The 13,890-nt window shown below is 34.3% G+C and overlaps 1 protein-coding gene across 48 annotated transcripts in view; it reads right to left on the bottom strand.

The window, feature by feature from the left end:
• TCF4 (transcription factor 4) overlaps positions 1-13,890 on the bottom strand; it is a 364,163-nt gene that overhangs the window by 96,766 nt on the left and 253,507 nt on the right. The gene's annotated exons all lie outside the window — the stretch shown is intronic.

The raw sequence follows: 13,890 nt of genomic DNA, 5'->3' as shown, positions 1-13,890 counted from the left end.
AGAAGGCTTTTCTAGATCCTAACTTTCCATGGGCAGACTGCTAGAAAGATCTCTAAACTCTTTTGATAAATAATCATTCTGCTTCATCTACGTTAAATACCTTTTCTTACCTATTTTGCAAACATATAAATGCCTTTCTATTAATTATGTAAATATAAACAAAATTGTCATGGCTTAATGAACTACAATTCCTATTTTTAAAATTGAAGCTCTCATTTCTTTTAATATATTGTTAACATGTGCATAAATAAATATTTTTAATCTGATGAGGTGAAATCGATTTTTAAACCCTGACAATTCAGCACATGAGACTGAAAAAATTAAAATGAGACTAGAACATTAAGCTCTGGGCTTCATTGCCTAATGGAAACAAGTCTAAGATTTCAAAAGCAAAAATTTACAATGATTAATAAAGATATACAGCTTTGAAAGGTGATCTATGAATTATAGCCAGTGAGACACTGAACGTATTATCATCCAGTGATGTTTGGTTTTGGTTTGCTGACCTTGGAGTACATTTCAATCGCAGAACTCAAGTCAGTGGCTTGTCAACAGAGACATTTCTGCGATCTCAGCCTTTGAAGTTTTCTTTGTGACAGAAATATCATCCATGATAAATTTTTAGTGTGATGCGTGGGGAGTTAGAACAGAAGTATAAGAACAACTGAAGCTATATGCATAAATTCACGTGTTTCAGAATAATTTTAAAGAAGTCTTAATCTTAAGCAGACAATTTTTACAGGACCCTAAACTGGTCTACTGCTTGTTTCACAGACACAGTTTTCACATTAGTGTATAACTGGACAAGTTACCCAACCAACAGTAGGTAACTTGGTTACCTACTTGGTACCACCCCTGCCCCCCCCACACCCGGCCTTGTTATCACTGAAATGATGAGGAATGATGGTTAGCCACACTACACAGAAAGCCACCATCCCTCTCTGGTGCTTAGACAAAGCACTATCGAGGACACTGGGGGTAGTCAATGAACCCAGTTGTTTTTTCTGCCACTTCTGGGGAAAAAAATTCTTACCAGCAAAACTGTCTAGAAGTGTTGACCACTTAAATGAAACCCACATGACTCTTATTTTCTTCTAGAATCTAAAGTTTACAGTTCTTTTGTAATTTTCCAAAAAGTCTTTGACAGATGTATTTGAAGTGAAGCAGAATTGACAACACACATCTACAGTTGTGTTATTATAAGAAACTGGGAAATATTTGACCTAAAATCCCCAATGCATTGGTATAGTATTACCTACAAGGTAGATGTTCAATAAAAACTTGCTGAATGAATGAATAAGTGCATTAAAGAACAAGTAAATATTCGGAATCTACATCACTTGAATGAAGAGCTATATTCAACCATTTCATGAACAATTATTTAGTGATTCCCAACTTTGGGTTAAGCTCCATTTGGGGACATGCACAGGGTTCAGAGACATGTCAATTTTCTTCCTGCCCTTGAATTTGACCTCATGGCTGAAGCGAGAAAATATGACTAAAGAATAATGTTTTAATTGTGAAATAGGGGCAATTGCACATACATTAAACAATTAGATAACAAACTATTACAGGGTAAAGAGCTGAACTATCCACCTGACCACAGAGCTCATTAGAGTAGATTCTACCTTTATTTCTGAATAATGACTACATTACATGTTTACTGCAAAGTCCAAATAAACCTAATAAACACCTACACACACACAAACTGCCCTTCATATTGCAGTATAAGGCAGGGAACTCAACAAATAGAAGCTGAATAAATGAATGAATGAATAATGATCACATGGAAAGAATTCCCATTTTTCTCCCCCCAAATATAACTTGGTAGAACGTGAACAATTCCATGTTTCTGTTTAAGTCACTGAACACCAAAAGTTGTTTTTTTTGTTGTTGTTGTTTTGTTGTCTTTTTTTTTTCAGCATAACACCTGCTTATTTCTACAATGCTGATCTTTTTTGCCTAGCATGGCTACATTAGCTAAAGATCACATCCTAAGGAAAATAGTGATATTCATTAATATACAATGATTACATAACATAATGTGAACAAGCCAGCCTATAAATTAAATAACCACTTCAGGTAAACATCTACCCATCAAAAATATATTTGCTAATAAAACAACACTTAATACATCCACAGTACAGTGATACACAATTTAAAGAACATATAATAATTGCCTTCACTTATTTAATCTCCATAACTAGTACTCTGTGACAAGTATTATCATTCCCACTTTAAAGACAAAGAATTAAGGCTCAAAGATCCTTAGATGACATTTTATAGATCAAAAGCTACCAAGACATTGGAATCAGGGTGTGAGTAAAGTTATTAAATCAGAGTGCTTAAACTTGAGGGTCAGACACATCTTGATGAGTAACCTTGTTAGTCCCCAGCAGTGTGACTCTGGCCAAGCTATCTCACAGGTTTGAGTGTTAGTTCCTTCATCTAGTTAATAACACAGCTTCTTTTGAGGCTTAAATGAGAAGACACCTAGTTCACAGTATCAGCAGCATGTTATAAAGACGAGTGCATTTCCTTGTGTCTCCTCTGCTGTTTCCTCTATGCAAGAGTGCCTTAAAGAGCAGCAGCAAAACAAAACAAAACAAAACGAAACAACAAACAAACAAACAAACAAAAAAAAACTCCACCTAAAATAGACTTAGGTAACAGAAGTCTGCTAAAATGGATAAAAGAATTATAAAAATACAGCACCATGCTAAACTCTTCCCAATGGAGCAAAGATATTCAATCACAAATCTTTTTGGAGCACCCAACACGACTGGCCTGAGAATTATGTATGTACTCAAAAATATAATTTCTGCTGATGTGTTAGTATTCAAATCTATGTTCTCATCTTTAAACTTACAGGAATAGTAAATGTTGCCAAGCCAAGGAATAGGAGGTTACCCTTGTCCATTGAAAAAAGGAGTATAGTTTATTTAGAAGCTAAACTAATTGGTATTTTTTGCTCTCCAGTAGGAGTCACTATTAACAAAAAATTTAATTCAGAAGCTAAATTAAGGCTGATGTTTAGTTAGTAGATGCATATATATGGAATGTTATAAAAATTATAATAAATGGTGATAGCTTAGACCCAACAAAGGATTAATGTTTCATATTCAACTTAAACTGCAATGACAAAAATCCCTAATAGGCATGAGTACAACTTCATAAAAGATCTAATTTAACAGGAGGACACACACACACACACACACACACACACAAATTTATTCTGATGACCATAACTTGAGACAGCCTTGCAATTTAATAATGAACACCAACAAACCTCTTACATGTATATTCCCATATTTCTTTGTATTGAAATCTTAAGACTATGAAATAACTGTTTTCTTATTAAGCAATTAAGATTTTTACTTTTTCAATTGGGATCCTAACTATTTTAAACTTTTTTCCAACATACACACACATCTGGAGAAAATATTTATCAGATAAACATACTTATTGGAAAAGTAGTAAATGTACTTATCTGAAGTAAATCCATATTACACGAAGAAGTCAGATAAAGCACAAATCATCTCAATCTTTTTAGTGGCATGAACTTATTTTCTTGGCATCATTTAGATATTAGCAGGTAAAATAGTTTTAACTATTTATATGGTTCAAATACGGAAACATTTAGTTTGGAAGATGCTTTTATCACAGAAAAGTATCAAAATATCAGCATAAACTGTGAAATCTAATTTTATTTGTGTCTTTATTAGTGGCTTCCTACGTTATCTTGAATTGGTTATTTTTATACGGCCTGGGTTCATATGTAGACATTCAAATGGTTTATCACATGATCAAATATTTATTTTCTGAGTGACTAGTCAGATAGCTTGCAGTCATATTGATTATAAAGTAATTCACATTGATTACTAAGGTAAGCAATGGGTTATTTTTTAACTAAATTTTTGATCCGTAAGTAAATATTTGACTTCTACCTTTCTGTGGCACTATTTCCCTTTAGAAGAAAGAAGAGACTTCTCATTTTGCTTTATGTGGCATTATAAAAACTCACACAGACATATATGGTTTGGAGACATAGCAGCATGCAAAACAGATGCAAAAACCAGGTTCTCAAATTTCAGTATACAGTGAAATCTGATCAGATTCATTTCCCCACTTTTCCACATATTTTCACATGTCTGAGGTAAAGAATTCAATGAGTATGCCATTATCTGTATGAACATAACATCTTCTATGAAATTCAACAAACCAGAGATATAAAACAGCATTACCCTGCAAACAAGGTAAAATGTAGCTAATAGCATTATGTGATATGGCAAAGTGTAATACCAAAGTAGACCAGAATATATAGATTTTTAGGTTTAATTACACTGGAACCTACACACTTGACTCAAAGTGAAATTCACCTCTTCCTCAATTTTTTGCAAAGTAACTGCAAAAGTCATAAATTTACTACTAAATCTCTCAAATATTAAATGAAATTAGCCAAAGATAGTGTAACTGACACATCTGAAGACTAGATGTGATTTTTATTTAAGGAGAAAAGACTTCATTATGCCTCTTATTTTTCCCCAGGCCGTCAATCTCTTTCCCTTGGGATAAGTGGAATGTTCTTTAAAAAAAAAAAAAAAAAAAACCCTTACACTAACCCAGTGTAATCCATAGCCAGTCTCCAAGTTTGATACAAAAACAAACCATTTCTATTTTGGTACAATGAGGAAGCATCACACTGGACAATGTAAAAACAGAGATGGAGGAAGTTGACTCAGATTGCTGCACTTCCTAGATGAAGTCAGTTAGCGAGCTTACCACAATCACCTGAGTCAAATGAAATTCGAGGACAATTGTTTTTTTCCGTCAAATTGGTACACGTGTAAAGGAATTCCCAAAAAGTTAGAGGGGAAATCCTAGTTATGTTTATTTGTCTGGATGAAGGATGATAGTTGAGAAACTTTTAACAAAAAATGGATTGATGAAGCTGGCTGGAATCTCAGCACAGGATGTTCTCAATTTTAAAAAATTTGTGAATAAATATCAGGCTTCCCAATGCATTGCCCGGTAATCAGAGTGGAAATGTGATATCACAATGAAAATGATTTTCACTCTAAACGAACTAATCATCTAGGGTTTATTAACCCTCTTTGGGGGTGAAGATTCTAGCAATTTCCTGAGGTTTCTAACTGTTGATCACCTTTGTTGTTTGACATGATGGAGCAATAGAACAACTTGCTAGGCACAGAACAAACAATTGTCAAATACTTTAATGACCATCTCTGACAAACGGAATGAAAAGAGTAGGTATAAAGGAAAAACGAAACATAAATTTTAAAGATGCAAGTGAATGACCATACAGTGAGAGCATCCAACGTACATCCATCATTGAAGTGTCTTTTCAAGTTCATGTTCAGCAGATCTAAGTTCCCTCAAGGACAAACGATAGCCTATAGCTTAAGCAGGTCAATGGTCCATTCCTAATCTAAATGTGGTGTTCTTTAACTCAAAATAAACTTAAATTTTAACTACTGAGTTTTCAAAATAAGCACTCTCGTCATTCTGTTAATCAAAAGCATTTACCTACCCCACACATAAACACAGACAAGACCAGGAAGGAACAGGTGAGACAAGTTTTGCATCATCTTCTATTAAAAGACAAGCGCTTAGAGTAAATCCCACGAGTAATCTAAAATAAATTGTTTTAAAGAGATAACATGCAATTTTAAAAAACTCTGGGTTTTCATTAAATACAGTGAAAGAAATTCACAAGCTTTTATTGAGCATAAACAGTACTAAAATAAGAATGATTTGGGAAAAAATGATACTGATAAATTTTGGCTTTCAACATTAACAAAGCTGAATCAGGTATGGGTAATGAGTGTGAAAAAGTAATGTGGCAGTATTGGTCTTATTTCCTTCATTTATGGTTGGGCCAAAAATTGACATAAAAGTCATCAACTAGCTTTACTGACAGCAGTGCCAAAGGCCAAATTATGGTGCTTACCAACCAAAGACATGAAAATTGTCTCTATTTGTTTGACAGGGGTATTTGTTTTCAACAATATCAGCACTTTGACCTCTTCAGGCGTGACTATCAAACGCATTCTGATCATAAAACAACTTCAGCATTTCTAAATATTAGTCAAAATGACAAACAGGACAACTCTCACCTTTCCCTCCTGTTGAAGATATCCTTTACTGCCGAGTGGGGCGTGTTCTCTAACATCTGTTCAGGAACTGAATGCCATGTTCTTTATGGGGTCTGGACCTCTACCTACTTAGTGCCATCATATAGTAACTGTGTTGCGTGTAAGGAAATGGTACAGAACATATGATAAAGACAAGAGTTCCTCAAGATATACCCATTTTGTATATGGGCTGTGACCTTCAAACTTGCCAGCAATGTTGAATATTTTTTTTTTTTTTTTTTTTTTTGAGATGGAGTCTTACTCTGTTGCCAAACTGGAGTGCAGTGGTGCAATCTTGGCTCACTGCAACCTCTGCCTCCTGGGTTCAAGCAATTCTCCTGCCTCAGCCTCCTGAGTAACTGAGACTACAGGTGTGTGCCACCATGCCCAGCTAATTTTTGTATTTTTAGTAGAGATGGGGTTTCGCTATGTTGGCCAGGATGGTCTCGATCTCTTGACCTCGTGATCTGCCCACCTCGGCCTCCCAAAGTGCTGGGATTATAGGCATGAGCGGTGCACCGCGCCTGACCTGTTGGATATCTTTAATCAACTGCTCATATGTTCCGCAATATACATATGTATACTTTATTAAAAATCTAAATGTATTGTGTCCATTACATTTTCTTTTTTTTTTTTTTCTTTTTTCTCTTTTTTTTTTTCTTGAGGCCAAGTCTTGCTCTGTCACCAGGCTGCAGTGCAGTGGTATGATCTTGGCTCACTGCAACCTCCATCTTCCGGGTTCAAGCAATTCTCTTGCCTCAGCCTCCTGAGTAGCTGGGATTACTGGCATGTGCCATCACACCTGGCTAATTTTTGTATTTTGTATTCACATGTTGGCCAGGATGGTCTCGAACTCCTGATCTCATGATCCACCCGCCTCGGCCTCCCAAAGTGCTAGAATTACAGGCGTGAGCAACCATGCCCGGCCGTCCATTACATTTTCTCTGAGTTAAATATTTCTGGATTGAGTCATTATTAGTAGTACAATTATTAAACAAACGATTATACATTTTATGACAATTATTAAACATGAGAAAGTTTTAAACATTAAACTATCTTTCTTTAAAGACTTACAATAGAGCTAAAGTTTCTGGTTTTCCAATATAGCATGTGGGGATAAGAACCAATCCCACCTCTCCTCTTGACCTCACCAGATAAGCAGTATAATGTGGAGGCCAGAAATCAAGATGTTGGTTTAAGTTTCAGCTTCATTTCTAACTAGCTCTTTAAACCTGAGTAAGCTCTAGCTTTGTCTAAATCTGTTTCTTTATAAACCAATAATTTTCAAATAACTGTGTTAAATTGTGATCATATAAACTTTGTTCCAATCCCTAAATTCTGTGTTTATGTTTTTATCATAATGTAGTATCTCTGGCAAATCAATCTCTGAAAAACGTAAAAACAATCAAAAGTTGTTTCTCTAGTTGACCAAGTAAAAGCTCCACACAGTCCCTGTGATTTTCAGGGAAGAGACAGACAGAAGCTGCTAGACAGAAGCTCAGTGGAGTATCTGTGGCCACTGTCTTAATCATGCCAGATCTGCAGCTCTCTGTCACCCAGAATCACATTCTGTAGTCGCTTCCAGATAAGGACTATATTCTAGAATATAAGATTCTCCAGCAAAGTTCAGTGTCTTGTTAAATAAACGTGTCATCTACCTTGCTGCTCCCAAATATCTTAAGTTCCTAAACAAAGATGATAATTTAGCTTTCTTTGCCCTGTGCTCCAACAATACAATCTGCACACAATAGGAGCCCAATCACATTTTGCTCATGGAGTGAATGAGGAACGAAAAGAGATTTATTTCCTTCCTTTCCACAACAACAGAAATCATCATGTCCACAGAGAAAAGAGTTTGTCAGAAAAACACATGATAGCCAGCTGTAACTTCCATTTGAAAATAAGTCTTCATGAAATGAGAAAATGAGCATATTACTAGACAACAATTTTCAATAGAGTTATATCTACTTTACACTGATAAAACGTGCACATAATTATGAGGAGCTGTTCCCCTAGTTTCCAAATGTTCTAAATATTATTTTTGATTTCATGAGCCTGGTCTGTACTTTACCTAGATTATAATCTGCTGAAGATCGGGGTGAACCAAATTTTATTTGCTATCCTGGCAGAGAGTGTATTCAAAAACATAAAATTCACAGAAGAAGGGGGCGTGAGGGATCTAATTTACCTTCCTTTCTCTTGTATAGTGTGGCTACTCTCTCAATATAATAACTAATAATGCCAACAACATGCTAAAGGCATAAAGATGGACACATCTATTGTCACTTTTGAGAGGTAATACTGTCATGCCACTTATTATGTGTGCAGACTTTCGTTTGTTTCACGTGTTCTTTAATTTTTTTTGGCAAGTCACCTTTACTTATTTAATCTATATTCTACTTTGAACATTCAATTATAAATATTTTCTTAGAGGGACACCATATTCTATGGTTAAATATTATTTCCTAATGACGTGGAAGAAAACAAAGGGAAGAAACAGGTGCTTTCCATGTCATTTCCACATATTTAACTTTTTATTTGTTGTCCTTTCCAACACATTCCATTTATCTAGATTTGAGGCACTACAGAAAAAAAAAACAACTTTAAAAAATTATTTTGTTGCACTGTTAACAGAAATATATGTTCATAACAAAGGACCTCAACAACAATTACAGTAAGCCAGGTGGCTGATTCCATCTTTATATCATACATTACACTGTTACCATGGACTACATGATTACATAATTTAGGATGTACTTGCTATCACTGTATTTTTAAGAGTCATATAAGCTCTGTGTTTATTAGTCTGCAAGGAGAACCAGTGATACCAGACCCTTATAAAGCATTACAAAATGAACTCTGATTTGTACAACTACTTGTGGCCGTACACACTTTGGTGCAAATCTTCCCAATGGCAGAAACATTGGCCATTGCTGTCCACCTTCCAGGAGGCCTGGCACTTAGTAGGTGTGCTATAAATATTTGTGAATTTTTCAACCTCATACTTGAACTTTAAGCTGACTCAGTGCCAAGTGAGTACACCTACAACTTCTGACTGACGTCAGGGTTTCTTTCCCTTTGAGGAGACAGAGACTCCATTTGACAATATGGGAGGAATTACACTCTGTATCACCAGTTACTTCTGTGATGTATATATTTGATGAATAGAATTTTGTTGACTAGAATTCTAAGAGAAAGGCACTAAAGTTTTATAAAGGCCAATTTGAAATAAACTTAAGATCTAAATACGCAGAAGCCCATATCTTTTATGAAACAAGCCAAATAGGTCAAGTCTACCAAAAATTTACTAAATATGTAAGAACAACTAAATAAAACCTTTCAACATTCTTAACAAAGAAATATTCCGTCTGAAAGCATATACTAAAATAAGTTATCATTCTGGATGTTTTAACCTTTTTTTTAAAGTTTCCTAACTCACTGATATCAAAGAGACACCTGGTAGCAATGCTATAGTTAAGTATTTGTCTGGGTTTCCTTCATAATTCCTAATTTTCAGATACTTGGAAGGAAATTGCCAGAATCTTAAATGTGCTATACAGAGTTGTCTGTAAAGATGCAAATATCATTTCTCATTCTCCTTATATTCTTTTCTTTCTATAAAATTTCAAAACTGCTCAGTCATTTTGAATCATACAGTGCATATAAATAGACTTTTAATACTTGAGATATTTTATCTCTATTGTCTATGGCATTTTCTCCCACCAGAACAAAACAAAACAAAAAAACAGAAAAACAACCCCTCAACTCACCTTTGCATTCCCCAATATACCTTAACTTCTTTGAATAAAATGCAGGTGCTTCATTTCAAATGGGGTCCAATGACTGACATTTAAAGCTAACATCTTAATAAGTGGCTATGATGCTTAACATGTTGGCATTCACAGCACTTCCACTTGCCCCATGTAAATAAAATTGGTCCATACCACCCTATTGTATATTACATCTAATCTGGATTCTGTAATCTCATTGCGATTACCCCTTTTGTTGTTTTCAGGGCTGCAAGTTCACAGTGAAGTTGAAAGACAAGCCGACATTTATTTTATAGTGAATATTGTTTTTGCTTTCTGTTGTTGAGTTTGAAGCACAGCTGTGCAAAGTAGTTTCAATGAACCAAGGGATGGTCTCAGAACAACCAGCTAAGAACTTTGCCCTGAGTTCACAAACTGTGGGCTACATGATAATTATATAAACTCCTCCAGAACTACGACCCCTTTCATGAATTTTTAGCTGGATCTGTGTCAAGTAGTATTGATTTATATTGATCTCAAGGGTATTTTTTTTTCTCCGATTTTTACCCAATTTACACAGCAAGGAACAAGGACTCAGCCTAATTTCATTTTCTATGCAGTAACTAGTATGTTATTTGCATTCCATAAATGAAATGGAATGTAGGGACAGGGACTAAACTGCTAATTCAAATACAACCATAATATTAAGAGCATTATCTTCTTATAAAAGAAACGCAGTTTTATTTAGTAAAAGCATTATTCTTAATAGTAAAAACATAAAACATCCTAAGCCATACTCTACATGTCTTAAAATACCCTGAAATAACTTTTATAAAGAACATATAAGTCTTGTATTTATTAAGTGTTCACAGTAACTGCACTCTTCAGGTATAGTCCAATAAATTATAGGAGAAAAAATTCTGCCATAGTTTCTAATCAAAATCTCCAATTGCATGATTCCAAGATAAAAATGAACCTTAATTTAAAGCATTAAAAACTCTGAGCTAAGAACCCCCAGCTCAGAAAAGCCATTCCTTTCAAAAAAAAAAAAACCAGCATAACCTCTTACCTACTTAAAATTAATTCTAAATAGAAGTCAGTGCCTTCACCTTTCTAGAAATGAGAGTATATGCTTCAAAATAATAATTTGAAAATAAAATAAGTGATACCAGTAATTTGGGTTGTCAAGTTGAATTAATAAATTATTACTGGGCCAACCTGGAACCAAAATTATCAATCATTCAAAATAATTCATAGTCTGTTCTAGGAAACATCTTAATCTTTGCTTACAGAAAAGTCGCTACTCAGTAACACCTTTCTTCAGTAATAAGAAGCTCAGAGGCACTCAGTTTCCACTGTCAAAGATACCCATTTAAATGGCTTAATATCCAAACATATCCTGACAAGTTATTCAGATCTTACTTTTCAACTGTGAGAGCAAACGGAAAGTTTGGCAAATTGGTACTGCGTTTTAAATTTAATCATGAAATCAATTCCTGGGAATTGCAAATAATGTCTTAGAAGTCAGTTGAGGACCAGATTTGGCCACTGAATGCTCTGTGACGCTCTTGCTGAAAGACAAGAACAGAACACACACATTCAAGCAGAAAGTGTGCCGGCCACAGTCATGGGACTCACACCCAGGGAAACCTGTCCTTAATTTATCCCGTCGTGTGTAGATTTGGCAAGGATCTCCAGATATCATTTACATACCATATGCCCTGAATTACCTAGGCACAATGGTTGTAGATAAATATGTTTCGGGTCTGACTGTTTGCTTCCTTTTATAAGTTTTGCAGCTTTCATTTCATTTTTCACATTGCTAAATAATTTAATGTAATAGTGCGTGTTGTAAAAGAATGTTTTGCTAAATCAATAAATAGTTCATTGTGCCCTGTGGTAAGAAAATAAATGCTCCTGAGGTAGGTGACCAGGAGATATTATTTCTCCTATGAAAGAATCAAAGAGGGGAAATCAGCTGTTTATGCTTTCAACTCATTTTAACCTTTGTCTTTTTACTAGGCATATGAATGCAGGCATTCAAAAATAAAGAAGACAGAAATCATACATTATGACTTCTGTGAAACATACAGAACTGGTCAGCAAGTCTTCATGTCTAAAAAAGACCCCTGAAAATCTATTCTTGGTCATTCCTGTATTTGTTCTTCTTACAGTTTACAGACATTATAATTAGTCTATGCCTTAGTTTCCCTCTCTTCCCAACAATGGTATTAATAAAAAATGTAGTCACATTTGTGTAGATTTTCAAATGACACTTAGATTAATAAAAATGTATACTTAAACTAAAAAGATCAAAAGCCTAAAAAAAGGCTTGGAGCAGAACTACATACATATTTTTTGTTGTGTACTATAAATTTGACTGTATAAACTTCCAATTAAAAATGACATTCACACCATCATTTTTGATAGAATTTTGCACAGTAGGAATACTCATTAATGCAGGGTAATACAGTGTGATAAGCAGCTTAGACATCAAAATAGTAAAAAGGAAAAAAAAAGCCAATTGGTCTACTTTTTACATGAGTAAGATAAAACTTAAAATATTAAATCCCCGGAGAAATTTAAGAAAACATATTGGCATTTTAAAATTATGTCAAATCAAGAGCATCTATTCTCTTGTCAGTTTCAACTTCAGAGATCTCAGTTCTAATAAAAAAATCACATTTCCATCCTATGTTTGATCATGATACATTAAATGCACTTCAATATTCAAAATGAAATTAAATACAATTTAAATATTTTTACCTATCCTACAATTACCCTCCTAAATAGAGTATATGTTTGTGTATACACTTTTTTTTACTACTTATATGAAGTATCTGAAATATTTCAATTTTCTTCAGCATTGGTAAAAGAAAGGCAAAAGCCCATCAGCTACAAAGCATGTGCACATGGGTCATTTTATGATCTTTAACTAGAAAATACAAAATGATCATATAATTATCTGTTGTATGTTAAAATAAATGGCAAATGAGGTGTGTCCATATACTAGAAGAGAAATAAATAAAAGGCAATCAAGTAATTTCGGAATATTATCAAACAATTTTGCTTTCTTTAGGGGGCAAGAAAAAGAAAGCTACCATTTGAAGGCCAGCAATGAAAGGGTTAACAGACATATGCTGTATAATTAGGAGATGCATTAATGATTATGAATAGTAAATGATTTGGTGCAAAGAAAAAAATTTTAGTCAAAGGGACATGTACCTATCTTACATGTTTATTAGTAACTGTATATAACTGGAAAATTCTGCTATTAAGAATCTTGCATTATTGGTGTAAATACTTCCAAGGGTACATCAAATTGTAATCTTTCATACGACATCCATCAAACCAGGCTGGAGATTTTGACAAACATTAAACACAGTAAGGAGGCAATTATGTATGCATGATTTAATCTGCAACTAATTAATATGCAAATTTATTCATATGTTAGTTACTAAATTAAAAATGCAAAGAAGCCCTTATGGTGATTCTCGAAATTTTGCACAAACAGAACATTTAAAATGTAAGAAAAATGAAGTTTTTTAGAAAACTATAACACACTTTTAGTGTCTCCAGAACCTGTTGCATTAAGAAGACTCAAAAATATGTGTTTAAATACTAGATAATAATTTAAAAGGTGTGCTAATTTTATGTGAGAATGTGGGAACAGAAAGGTTAATCAGAATTCTCTCGAACTCTTAGGAGATACACTCTAATTACCAGACAAATGGTATTCTATTTCTAAGCTTCCTTCCCTGCTTTTGGGCTGTCAGAAGTTGGTCATCTTACTGATATCTTACATAAATGGTTAGGAGTTTTGAGGGGAATAAATAGTATTTGAAAGCAACCAGATATAATGAAAATTTAGGGTAACTCTGAGACCATTTGGTGTTCACTAAACATACAATTCGCTCAAGATGGCAACTCGCTCTTTTCGCCTTTGGGGAACAGCTCTTTGCAAACACAGAAATGGTAGGAAAATC

This window comes from Macaca fascicularis, chromosome 18 (assembly GCF_037993035.2).
Source record: "Macaca fascicularis isolate 582-1 chromosome 18, T2T-MFA8v1.1".
In the NCBI taxonomy this organism is placed as follows: Eukaryota; Metazoa; Chordata; class Mammalia; order Primates; family Cercopithecidae; genus Macaca; species Macaca fascicularis.
The sequence above is the reverse complement of the archived record's forward strand: the minus strand, read 5'-3'. Positions and strand labels throughout refer to the sequence as shown.